The sequence below is a fragment of the Pinus tabuliformis genome, chromosome 9, assembly GCF_031772625.1.
Source record: "Pinus tabuliformis cultivar Carrire ecotype Pingquan chromosome 9, CPIR1, whole genome shotgun sequence".
Classification (NCBI taxonomy): domain Eukaryota; kingdom Viridiplantae; phylum Streptophyta; class Pinopsida; order Pinales; family Pinaceae; genus Pinus; species Pinus tabuliformis.
This window is the reverse complement of record NC_142307.1, coordinates 629,911,359-629,926,001: the sequence shown is the minus strand read 5'-3', so window position 1 is coordinate 629,926,001 and position 14,643 is coordinate 629,911,359.

Below are 14,643 nucleotides of genomic sequence, written 5' to 3'. Positions count from 1 at the left end.
TAGTTCTTGTTACTGAGTCAACCTCGTTAAAAAATGAATCAGGTATGAGGATAGTTCTTTTCTTGTGTCAACCTCCCCTTTTCAAGTTAAATATTGAAAGTAAACCTTCATTCCATCCATCTGGTTGAATGAAATGAAGCTTGGGGGGCATGTACCTCTCTTTGCATCATTAAACTGGGGGCATGCGAACTTTTGGAGCATAGTTCCTTGTCTTGTGTCAAGCTCGTTAAACAATGAAACAAGGAGTCTTGAGCATAGTTCCTTGTCTTGTGTCAAGCTCTTTAAAAAATGAAACAAGGGTAGGTTAAGTAGGTAGATTGTAGAGAGTAGTCATGAGCATAGTTCCTTGTCTTGTGTCAAGCTCATTAAAAAATGAATCAAGGATTTTAGAGCATAGTTCCTTGTCTTGTGTCAAGCTCGTTAAAAAATGAATCAAGGTTTTTAGAGTAGAGTTTTTTGTTAGGTAGATTGTAGATAGTAATCACGAGCATAGTTCCTTATCTTGTGTCAAGCTCGTTTAAAAAATGAAACAAGGGTTTTGAGGATAGTTCTTTTCCTGTGTCAACCTCACTAAAAAATGAAACAACTCCCACAAGTCTTTCCAAAATCCTGAAAGTAAAGCTTCATTCCATCCACCTCATTGAGTGCAATGAAGCTTGGGGGGCATGTACCTTGATTTGCGTCATTATGCTGGGGGCATGTGAACTTATAACAAGCATAGTTTTTCATTTCAAGCTTGCGTAAACATGAAACCGAATCCGAGCATAGTTCTTTTCCTGTGTCAAGCTCGTTAAAAAATGAAACAAATCCTCCTCTACTTGAGTCGAGAGTTTGACTCAATCTTGTAAATGTTAAGTTTTATATTTAGGTTAGTTATTTCAGTGTTTTGCATAAATTTTCTTACAGTTTTAGGTTGAGTCTTTCAAATGATCTCGTTCACGAACCTTCATTTCATCCAACTGGTTGAATGAAATGAAGCTGGGGGGCATGCCAAGCACAGTTTTCTCTCTGTTTCAAGCTTGTGAAAAAAATGAAACTACTATAAGCATAGTTTTTCTCTGTTTCAAGCTTTTGTAAAAATGAAACCTATCTTGAGTCAATTTCAGTTATTTTCAAGACTCGTTAAACTCATGAAAATCTCGAGATTATTTTGCTATCTTTCATTCTCGTAAAACAAATGAAAATGCCGAGTTCTTTCCGTCTTTTCCTGCTCGTAAATTAAATTGAAAGTGGGCCATATGAGTACATTTTTATCCCTTTTTCGAACTCATTAAAACTTATGAAAAAGTGAAAACTATGAGTACATTTTTATCCCTTTTTCGAACTCGTTAAAACTTACGAAAAAGTGAAACCTTAGAGTCATCTTTTAAGCTCTTTTCTGACTCCTAAAAAATGAAAAGATTGCCGAGCGTTTCTTTTACACTCGTTAAAACGGAATTAAAAGACGGTCCCCTTATAGCTCTTTTCTAACCGTAAAATCAGGAAAAGATTGCCGGGTTTTTGTCGTTTAAAACTCGATACGGAAATAAAACGACGTGTCCTTGATCACTTTTTACTTTTCAGGTCAGTGACACTAATTATGAAAGTACTCCTTGGTCGCAAGATCAAGCGGTTCCCCCAGGTATTATTTTATACTTTTTCGGGCTTGAGGGACACAAATCTACGAAAAAGTTCAACTTGGAGTCTTCTTAAGTTTTTCAGACTCTCTAAAATTGAAAAACGCCGAGTTTCTCCTATACTGGGCTCGTTAAACATTTCACAGTAAAGGACCTGTTCAATTACAAACAGGAACGAACCACTCCTTCCTAGGGTTCGAATCAAAACTAGGTTGGACTCATCCGAAGGATGAGCTTATAATCAAGCATATGTTATCCTCCTCAAGCTTGTTAAAAATAAAGAGGTACTTGCCAGAAATGGTGGGGGAAAAGAGAGAAGAATGAGCCTATTTGTTACCTTTTGTCTCAGAAGAAACTTTATTACCACTCTTGAACATGACACCTTTTCATTCACCTGGTTTGGGAAATCCTTACCTCGCAGTTGATCAAACCACTTTGAAAGTCTTTAACCGGGTTCCGAGGATTAACTTTGAATTATTCATCACCAAGCCATCTGTCGTGTCGTTATGTGTTCAAGAGGTCTGCAAGTAAAACTTTCATCTGCAAAATACTTGTCATCCGTTTGACCATCCCTGAGTCAGTCCTTACAGCAACATTTCTTCAACTTGAACAATGATTTCGTGTTGCAGGCTTGCCTGCAACGAGTCGCTTTCTATCGACATCAGCACATTATCTAGAGAGATGACTTAGAGATCGTCAGTACCTTGAGGTCTGCATGCATCAATGGCAGGTTTCTCGCCTTTGACGTCAGTTTACATCATTGACTTTCGATCAAAGGATTCGGTGAAATGTTCGACATCAACTCATTCATTCACATCTCATGGATTGTACTGGGTACTTTGAGAACCATTGACATTACTGGTGGTCTCTCTCACGCTTGTTAACAATTTACATCATCGACTGGTAATCAAGTGGTTTCTACCATGTTCGACATCAACTCATTTATTCGCATGGCTAGAATCGTACCAATTCGAGAAGTAGAAATGAAGACCCTGGATCTAGTTTCTACCATCCAGGCTGCGAGGAGTTTTGTATTCATTATCTAAGTAGACTAATCACAAACAGATGGCTGCGCCCATACTATGTCTACAAAAGTCTATGATTATGATGTACTGCAAGATCATTCATGTATCAGAGTAGTTAGTCTGTTAGTTAAAGTTTTAATCTGAGTATGGGAATGCCTACCTCAATGATGATATAATCTTATACATGTATTTTGTGTTGAAAATTGCAGTTTCTGACCAGGCTCTCCACGAGATAATCCTTGAAATGATAAAGCGCTTCACCCTTCCTAGATAATACAAAACCCTAATCTATTTCAGGCTTCACACTTTAGGGGGAAATCTGTTACACTAAAAAATGTCACCATGACCATTTACAGTTAGGATGACTCTATCAACAGTCATGCTACCCTCTTAGGCAAGTCTTATGCCTCTGCTTTCCATGTCAAACTCCAAAAAAGAGAGAAAGTCTTTCTAAATGTATTTATCTCTGGGGACGCAGGTTCTCTCAACCTTACCTGCGGGGACGCACCCAATGTTCACAAAAACTGCGTCTTTGGAAGCTCTGTATGTAAAGGTGCAGGTGCGTCCCCCTGAAAAGGTTAAAATGCGCAAGTTTCATCTTTAAAAAGTCACTTGTGGTTATTTCTAGAGCATTCTAGAAGGTTGTTCGACGTGTATTGAGCGCCTCCAGATGGTTCATGCACTCCTACCAAAGAGGAACTTATCCCATCAATAGGGGAGCTATCCCATCCAAAGAGGGGATTATCCCATTGATGGTGGACCTGATTAACTTCCTCTTGAGCACTATAAGTACAGGCATTGGGCCAGAAGGAGGGGAGGTTGAAAGCTATACATTTCTAAGGGTAAATGCTGCAGGAATTAGGACTCCCATTTAGAAGCTTGTGAGGAGAGATTGCCATCTTTGCTTGTTCTATTTGGAAGTGGGTGAGCTTTGTCAAAGTAAAGGAGAACTCTTGATGGACCCTGGGAGGGACTTGCACAACACCAAGGCTCAGGTTGTATTTGTTCCTTTTGTTACCTATTAATGCAAATGAGTCCATTCTTCTCAATAACTTGTTATTTATGGGTTATTTCATGTACTCCTTGGTCTATGTGTTAAATATGTTTTACTCTATGAGATTATCAAGTGCTATTTAATCGTTTGATTGTTAGTGTATTAAGGTTTCAAAGTGAAGGAGGAGCTCATCCGAATCAGCGGAGCTGGACTGCTACAACAACGTTGGATTACAGGTAGGATCTAAACACTTGATTTCCCATATAGTAAATGCATGTTTAGAGAAGGATTGCTCTTGTTTGTCTTGTTTGTCACTAGAGAGTCTTAGGCTCCTAGGGAGGTTGGTTGTGTCCGCACAATCGACTCTTTCCACCTGACAGTCGCCAATTTGTCAGGCGGAAAGAGTCGATTGTGCGGACACAACCAACCTCCCTAGGAGCCTAAGACTCTCTATTGACAAACAAGACAAACAAGAGCAATCCTTCTCTAAACATGCATTTACTATACGGGAAATCAAGTGTTTAGATCCTACCTGTAATCCAACGCTGTTGTAGCAGTCCAGCTCCACTGATCCGGATGAGCTCCTCCTTCACATTGAAACCTGCATACACTAACAATCAAACGATTAAATAGCACTTGATAATCTCATAGAGTAAAACATATTTAACACGTAGACCAAGGAGTACATGAAATAACTCATAAATAACAAGTTATTGAGAAGAATGGAATCATTTGCATTAATAGGTAACAAAAGGAACAAATACAACCTGAGCCTTGGTGTTGTGCAAGTCCCTCCCAGGGTCCATCAAGAGTTCTCCTTTACTTTGACAAAGCTCACCCACTTCCAAATAGAACAAGCAAAGATGGCAATCTCTCCTCACAAGCTTCTAAATGGGAGTCCTAATTCCTGCAGCATTTACCCTTAGAAATGTATAGCTTTCAACCTCCCCTCCTTCTGGCCCAATGCATGTACTTATAGTGCTCAAGAGGAAGTTAATCAGGTCCACCATCAATGGGATAATCCAATCTTTGGATGGGATAGCTCCCCTATTGATGGGATAAGTTCCTCTTTGGTAGGAGTGCATGAACCATCTGGAGGCGCTCAATACACGTCGAACAACCTTCTAGAATGCTCTAGAAATAACCACAAGTGACTTTTTAAAGATGAAACTTGCGCATTTTAACCTTTTCAGGGGGACGCACCTGCACCTTTACATACAGAGCGTCCAAAGACGCAGTTTTTGTGAACATTGGGTGCGTCCCCGCAGGTAAGGTTGAGAGAACCTGCGTCCCCAGAGATAAATACATTTAGAAAGACTTTCTCTCTTTTTTGGAGTTTGACATGGAAAGCAGAGGCATAAGACTTGCCTAAGAGGGTAGCATGACTGTTGATAGAGTCATCCTAACTGTAAATGGTCATGGTGACATTTTTTAGTGTCAGTCGCCAATTTGTCAGGCGGAAAGAGTCGATTGTGCGAACACAACCAACCTCTCTAGGAGCCTAAGACTCTCTAGTGACAAACAAGACAAACAAGAGCAATCCTTCTCTAAACATGCATTTACTATACGGGAAATCAAGTGTTTAGATCCTACCTGTAATCCAACGCTGTTGTAGCAGTCCAACTCCGCTGATCCGGATGAGCTCCTCCTTCACTTTGAAACCTACATACACTAACAATCAAACGATTAAATAGCACTTGATAATCTCATAGAGTAAAACATATTTAACACATAGACCAAGGAGTACATGCAATAACTCATAAATAACAAGTTATTGAGAAGAATGGACTCATTTGCATTAATAGGTAACAAAAGGAACAAATACAACCTGAGCCTTGGTGTTGTGCAAGTCCCTCCCAGGGGCCATCAAGAGTTCTCCTTTACTTTGACAAAGCTCACCCACTTCCAAATAGAACAAGCAAAGATGGAAATCTCTCCTCACAAGCTTCTAAATGGGAGTCCTAATTCCTGCAGCATTTACCCTTAGAAATGTATAGCTTTCAACCTCTTCTCCTTCTGACCCAATGCCTGTATTTATAGTGCTCAAGAGGAAGTTAATCAGGTCCACCATCAATGGGATAATCCCCTCTTTGGATGGGATAGCTCCCTTATTGATGGGATAAGTTCCTCTTTGGTAGGAGTGCATGAACCATCTGGAGGCGCTCAATACATGTCGAACAACCTTCTAGAATGCTCTAGAAATGACCACAAGTAACTTTTTAAAGATGAAACTTGCGCATTTTAACCTTTACAGGGGGACGCACCTGCCCCTTTACATACAGAGTGTCCAAAGGCACAGCTTTTGTGAACATTGGGTGCGTACCCGCAGGTAAGGTTGAGAGAACCTGCGTACCCAGAGATAAATACATTTGTAAAGACTTTCTCTCTTTTTGGAGTTTGACATGGAGAGCAGAGGCATAAGACTTACCTAAGAGGATAGCATGACTGTTGATAGAGCGATACTAACTGTAAATAGTCATGGTGACATTTTTTAGTGTAACAGATGATTGTTAATTGAGCTCTTATCCATGGGATTATATTTATTTTCATGTCGAAATGACTTTTCACGTGTAAATTATATGATGATAAGTCATTCATGATAGGATAATGTTAATAGTTTCCTAAGTGTGGTAGGGAACTATGATGATGCATTGACATGAGATTGATTAAATAATTATGGCCTGGAACCAAGAGTTGTGTAAAATGGGTATAAATTGTCATTGATAAATATATTTATAATACTAATGAATTGATTAGTGGAAGAAGGCATAGAGTTCATTCTTTCCAAATGATTCACATATGGATAATGGGATTGTATGAAGGATTTTTTATTGTGTCTTAAAGGTGTTGAATATTATCCTTGATTCTACCTATTAACACTCTAGCTATAGCTTGGATTTAAAAGTGCAAGACACTTTTACGCTAAAGTTATGCAATGCCTTAATGGTTGGACTATGGACTCAGTCACTTATGAGGTACAACTTAGGGGCACACATTAAGATGAAGGCCTTAATCCTCAATAACGATTAGTCTCTCAGTAAATAAAAATATAGAGATAATTATTGTTTATGTCATTGCACCATAGTTACTCTCGATTAATTATAGGTACTTGAAGGGAAACTATTATGTCACCCTTGGAATTTTATGAGATAATTATTGAAGAGCACATCTAGCTTGAAACCCATGAGACAAAAATGTAAAATGAACATAGATTGAATTATTCAAGGTTTTAAATATTTAAATAGTATAGATAAAATTGAAGTACACTTAAGAATAAAATATTTTAATATCACTTTAAGTTAGTAAGGGAAATAATTATTTGAAGCAAAGAATCTATATATTATAGTGATGATATCTAAAAGAAAGAATGTGCACACAAAATTAATTTATTTAATTTAAAATATAAAATTTATGAGCTCTCCATAGCAGAGAAAAAGAACTCAAATAAAATTTTAATTGAAAGAAAAAGATGGGGAATTGAGGAAATTGTGATGATGCATAGCTAATTACATAAGTAAAATCAACTAACAAACACTAATTTAGGAAAAGTAAAATATATCAAGGGGAGAAGTAAGAGAAGTTATATAAAACATTTTTTTATTCCAAAAGAACTTCGTTGTTTTCCTCACATGTAACTACTAGTAAATCTCTAGGAGTCTACATCATGTCCTCCTCTTTGTAATCTGGGGCACAACCGAGGTGATTTAAACCTTGGATCTCTCAATTTTCATAGATTTCACATTACCTTGATCACCAATTGAGCTTCGACATTGGACAGTTATTTAAAAAAAAAAATTAAATTATTTAATCATATCAATAAAAATGTGACACGTGAAAGGATTAATAATAAAGAAATTAGAACTTAAAAAAATCCTAATATTGCATAGAAAGGAAAGTGGCATCAATAAAAGATTCTATTAAAAAGGGATAATATAAAATAAACAAAAGCATCTTATTCACTTTGATGTTGGAAAATGGTCCTAATGCTAAAAAAATATTTTATGATTAGCATGAGCTTGTTGTGAGTTTGACAAGTGAATATTTCATCTAAGATTTGGATCCTTTTGAGCTTTCTTTTTATCTTCTCTACATCGATAATTTCATCACTTTTGTTTTATGGCCTCATTAAAGCTTGAGAGTCGGTGAAGAAGGGGAGTATCTAGGGATTATGCAGGGTGGTTCAACAATGAGTCGACGACATTCAAGTGGAATTGGAAGATTTTGGTCATGTGAAAAGACTTTGTCAAGAAGATGCAAGAATCTCAACATTCATATTTTGATGCAAAATTTTGATGAAAGATATTGAATTTTTTTATATGAAAGTTGAAATTGTTTGTATTTTTATTTATTTATATGTTGTCATTATAATAATTATAATAGTTCTTACAATTTAGATTTTAAAGACGTTTATATATAGATATGAAGATTACTCAGAATGAAAACAAAAGAAAACCTAGAGTACTTCCCCACATTTCATGGTTGGTAAACTGGGTAAACTGTCGGCCCTTATTACTAGGCCTCACCCCAAGGGAATCAAAGAGAGTCGAACCCATGATTAGAAACAACTAGAAACAATATCAAAGAACTTTAAGTCTAGTTTTATACCACTTAAGCTAACCCTTGGGACTCAAAGAAATAAATATATTCTCTTCTTATTAATTTGCATGCAATCTATAAATTACTTGAAATAATTTTTTAACAATTGTCATGTATGGGTATCTTCATATCAGTCCATTAGATATATATATTGTTTGGATTCATTGATAGAACAAAATAATTGGAATATATGGTTCTTAATTGATTAGATAAACTTAGACTAATATACACAAATAACACCTTTTTAAGAAAAAAATATATTAATATGTTAAAACTAGTTATAGTTTTGAAACACACTTATAGTTCAAACATAGTATTGATGGATTCTACTTGACATAAGATTGTATATTTATGCTCTATGCTAGAAGTACCTACAAATATTTACCTCCTCGAATGTTGCTAAAAATTCAAAATTATGTTGAAGGGAATCGGGCATATATTTTCATTGACCTGCTAGAATGCCTTAGTTTAATGGAAACATGAATGCATACTCTTATATATATATAATTATATAATAAAATCACATATTATATACTTAAAATTATTCACGACAATATAACCATGACTATATAATGATGTGGTGTTGTACTCAATCACCCTGTTGTAGAAAATTTATCGCTCTATGTTAGTTGATATTTTGTCGATATTTTATTGCATACAATGTTTCAAATTTATGTAATCTATGTACCCAATCTATCTAAGTTCTAGAACGAGGTAAGGAATTATTCAATAATTTTATTACTCCCTGCCTCCGACATAGTAGGGACTATAGAGATCGATCGATCGTTTGACCGCCTATTAGTTGATCAGTTGACCCGTTTTTTGTTTTTGTTTTCTTGTATTTTAACAAAAGTTTGATCATAACAATTTTATTCACGTAAATTTTATCCAAAGTTTTAAGACTGGAAGCATTCTACCTCTTATTAGAGGCTTCATATTGCCCGATGCAAGAAAATTGCGGCAATACCATTTTATCCAAAGTTCAGACAACCAATATACTTCGAGGCCCTTTCGAGGTCCTTTCCACATGTATATCAAGGCCCCTTCCACATGGCTATTAGCATGCAAGGCCCCTTCCACATGGCTATTAGCATGCAACTCTGGTATTGTAAAATATAGTCGGCGCAGAAAGCTCAAGCAGAAACTAGGGCCACTCCTTCACTATTTTGTCGCCGCTGCCCAGAAGAGTCTGTAAGATTTCAATTCTAGTCTTTTGACGTGCTTTATTACCTACACGCTTGAGTCTGCGAGATTTCAATTCCAACCTTTCGATGTAGTTCATAGCTAGTTGCACCAGAGAAAGGCAGTGGCATTGTAGTTTGTGACCTGACAGGCCTTATATGTATCAGAGTATCTTTATATATTTGGGAAAACTTCAGATGCAGCTAACTCCGGAGAAGTACCTTACTTGTTATTTTATGTTATTCCGCTAGCTGCAAGGGATCTACCTGCAGAGGATCATGGAGAACCTGTTAATTGTGACCGATAGAGAACAAAATGCTTCAAAACCTTTTAAAGCATAAATTTAGCACCGTGATTTCAAGGTGAACTTACCAAAACCTTAATAAAAAAGTCAACGAGAAATGAATCCCATTCGTTCTTTAATTTCCTCTGCTTTAAATGCATCTTTTTTTTTTGGTTTAACTGTTTCTATTTACTGCAAGCGATATTAATGATATTGAACATGAAAACCTTACTCAAAAACTCAACAGTAAATGCCTCATTTAGTATTCTCAAGATCTTTAAGGTCTCTGGGAAATTTAAGATAGCAAATAAAGCATTTTGACACTCATTAAACTCAGTCATGCCCCAGCCCAAGACTGATATCATGTATGATATTCAAATATCAGTGAACATGAAAACTTTACTCAAAAACTCAACGGTAAATGCCTGTGGGAAAGTTAAGATAGCAGATAAAGCATTTTGACACTCATTAAACTCAGCCATGCCCCGGCCCAAGACTGATGTCCTGTATGATATTCAAATATCAGTGAACAACATCCTATTTGTTACACTGCCTATAGTGCCAATAAGTCAACATAGAGGAAAACATCTGAACCTCAGCATCCTGATTGACAAGGGGCCAAAAACGCTATAGTTAACTTAAAAGCTCACCAACAAACCTAAAAGTATGTCAGCGTGGAACAAGGTCTAATGTGTTCAAAACAAATTTAACAATATCATTCGACATATGAACAGGGTAACCTTGAGCCATGAAATAAATGAGATGTAAGCACTCCAGAATAGTTACAAAACAATGGGAAAACATCAAACTTAAAAGAACTTTATCCATTTGAGGACCACAACCAGGACAAAAATCCCACCATTCATTAAGAAAAAAAATAACTATTACAGGGAAGTGAAAGTAACTAAGTACCGTGCATTCCTTTACTTCAACCCATTTGTTTTCTATGAATTCAAGATGGGGCCACAATTGGGCATGATTAAATACCATCTCTTCTTTTGTCTGCAAGAAGTATCTTATATGCTATTGATTGTCAAGGACCTTCATGACCACACCCACCCACCACCCATCATTCTCATAAGAATCAACTTCCTCATACAAAGTATACTTATCTGTACTCTGCTCTGGTGGGTTTAGCCTTATATGATGGCTATCCACTTTCTCCTTCAGTTTTTTGTCTCATCTTCATCGCTCACAAGGTCACTGTACTCCACTATGAACCCTGCCCTCTGCTTTTCCACAAAACTTGCATAGAACCAGGCCCCTCTATACCCCTCTTCATCACTGGACACCTCTACCAGGTCACCCTTGTTCAACTTCATTTTTTCCTCCTCACTAAACACCGCAAAATCTAGCTGTGCTCCCACTCGTACAAATTCCTCCCTTAATTCTTCATCTAACCAGCTTCCAAACTCAGGCCTCATGAAACACTAGCCATCTACTCCTCCATGCATATGTTATTCAACCCATCGATCCTTTAGTTGAAAGAGTCAATATATCAAACTAGGAATTATGCCATGATTGCTATAATTGATGGAGGAGGAAGGAAAAGTCTTGTCGATCCCAAGACTACAATGTGTCACATTTATTGCACCGTTAGGGTGCGTGGTGCATCTCGAACTGTAATGAAATTGTTAAAATGTCCACATTAGGACATGAACAAAATGAATATTGGGGATTGGACGGAAAGGAGGCAAGGGCATCAACCTTCTTCGTCCACATTAAATTGAGGGTGTGAGGGTGTGCATAGTGACAATGTATAAATACGAACAAGTGTTTATAATGTTAAAACGTGCCAAGGATATAAATACTTTGAGAACCACGTCAACACGTCAAATTATGCAAGCCTCATATAATGTAATTAATTTTCTATAAATAAATTTGTAGGTCCATCTCTTGGCCACTCGTCCAGAGCATTGATATCATGTCCTTCCCCGTGTAGTCGTGCTTGTCGCTTCTGTGATAGAGCCAAGAACATAGCTAATAGATTAGAAGGGTTCTAGCTTAAAATAGATATAGTCTAGGATTTCCTTTTGTATTTAGATCTTAGATGACTCCTGTCAAATTTACAGTAATCATCTCTACATCCATTACAGGTTTTGCATAGGCTCCAATTGGTTGGTTGGTCATTGTTACGTTTCCTTCAACCAAAAATGCTCTGCCTATTGAACCCTTGTGCCACTAGGGTTTTTTACTCCTTGCAATAAGTAATGCTCTCTGCAATTTAGCATCCAAGGGATATTTTATGTATTTTATTTCTTTCATTTCGTTTCATACCACTACAACTACGGTTCTGAGTCATGTTTGTGTGCTAACTCTTCCAAAGCTATAATAGGTTCAACATTCCACAATGTTTCGTCTCTCTGGCTCACTCTGTACCGGAATATGCAAGGAAAATTATAGGAAGACATCCATTCAACTCCTGTGCCAGGGGTTACTAATGGTTTGGGTAAATTGTTCTACTACCTTGACAGCTATCTTTCCTTCGCCCAGCTAGCAGTCATGAACGTGAATATTTACCTCGACTCTCTGTTGTGGGAAGGTATTAAATCCAATTACCCTAAAGTTTCTTTGGTTTTCTTGTTTTATCTTATTGAGCTTTCACACTTTGTTTATTTTGTGGTTAAAGGTTTGATCCAAATTGCTATGTGGTTGCAGAATTCTTCAAAACATTTAATTCCTTCATCTTCTCGTGAACATGCTCAAGGACATTCAGTTATGTTTTAACTCAGAGCCTTTCTGCAATTTTTCATTAGGCATTGTTGTCTTCATGTGTAACCTTTGCAGCTCCTAGCAGGAAAATCAATGAACCAGAAACCTGTTGTGACAATAAGTTAATTATTTATGCATTTTTCAAATTGTACATGTATGTAGTTTTTCGGTAGTTGATTTCATTTAGAATAAAGCCAATTTATAATCTAATTGTATCAGTGTCACACCTGAATATGGAACACCAAGAATATTGTCATCGAATCTAGAAAAAGACATCCAACAATGAACAAATATTGGGGAAACACTCCACAGAATACCATAGCATGGGGGAAGGGGAGCAAAACAAGCAGAAAGAGGACAATAAATTACCTATAAAAACACTGGAAGAAACAAAGGGTGGAGGCTCATTGATTTTCCCTGCTTTCATGATCTGTATGCATCCGCAAAATGCCAGGTGCCAAGGATTGACAATGAGCGATACTGCAATTGCCACCAAACACAGAAGGCGGAAATGTAAAAGGCACAATGAGTAAGTCTACCGCGCGAGAAAACTGTTGGAAGTTTATGAGAATAGTTAATTGCATAGTGTAATTTTTGATAGATGGTGCCTGTGGCTACGGTAGTTTGTATAGCCAAGGGTATGGTTGGAATTGGTCAAGCAAATATGGAAGTGTAATTCATGCACGCGGGTCTGTTCAAACCGTATTACATCTGGTAAACACGCACGTTGATGTATTTCACTGTGGACGAGTGGTTGACAGATGGGCCCACTTAGTGAGTTTCTCAATCCCAGCGGGGACTACCGCTATGACAGTGGCTCTCTTGTTATTTAATAGTGGTTATTGGTGCAGTAGTAAAACATCGTATTAATTACATTCTCTCTATGGTTCTTCAAGTTTCTAATTACTAATTATAATCTTTCGCTTTGGTATTTTTTTTATGCGATTCCTTGGTAAAGCTCATCTATTCCTGGAGTACAATTGTCTATTTTATTTTTTTTACTTCTTATGAAAATACTAGACCCATAGGGGACAATGTTACGGTACTTTATGGGAAGCTATATTGTCATGGTCATTTCACTTCATCCACTATGGCCAAATCTATGACTTTGACTTAAGTGTTGGACTAACATGACCATGGAGAAACGCTAGGGATGGATTGAGCTCTTCATCATAGACAACTATTATATTTTGAATTTTTTTGACCATGATACTTGCAATTTAACTTTTAGAATTTAAAATTGGATTCTTGGAGCTATGTCATTTTTTTGCTAACGTCTGCCATGTTGTAAACATCATTTTATGTAACTATCATTGTAACTATGATTGATGGAAGTTCTATGTTGTATAGTCTTGTATGGAACCACTTGAAAGTAATGGTTTCACATGTGTCATGGGTGTTATTTATATTACAATATTGATTGTGAGTTTGAAGGTGAAGTTGTCATGTGAGTTCTATTTGAGTTATGTCCAATTCATAGATTCACCTGCTTCGACTATCATCATCTAGAATTCGGTTATCTACACCTATATATGTAATATTTTATGTGATTATAATGCAATGTGATTTTTATTTGCATTAACTTTATCCGATCTCCTTTTTCTTCGAATATGGTATCAGAGATAAAGCGAAGGGGAGAGGATTTTATCTCCATTATGTAATGTAAGTGTGAGTTGAGGATGACGCCAAAATTAACCCATTAGGATTTTTTTATTTATGTATTTAATTCTTCCAATGCTGCCAAAGCCGTCGAGTGAGGGTGAAGGGTAGCAGACAAGATGTGGAAAGATCCATGTGCATGAATCATGAGAGAAGTCGTTATGGTTGAAACCATTGTGCTATTCTCTATAACTATGTGGGAGGTCGTTATTTTCCTGCATACTTGAGGAAATATCCAATTGTTGTTGGATCGCTTGAGAGCACTATGAGTTGTGTGAAGACATCGTTGTATGCTGAGTAGATATATGTCTTGAAGTGGCACCATAGATATGAGAGAAGGCCATTTTTGTATCGATTCCTCAATTGTCAATTCTTCAACATGCAGATGATCAAGATCATGGCTTGAAGAATTCAGACATTGGTGACCAAAAATCCTAAGAATGTTGTCCATCAAGCATTTCTACAGTTGCAAAGAGGTTACAATTTTTCTCTAAACATGGATTCTCTACCTTTATATCAAATTAATGGCATCAATTTTCATACATGGAAAATTAAAATATAAATGCACTTGATGAG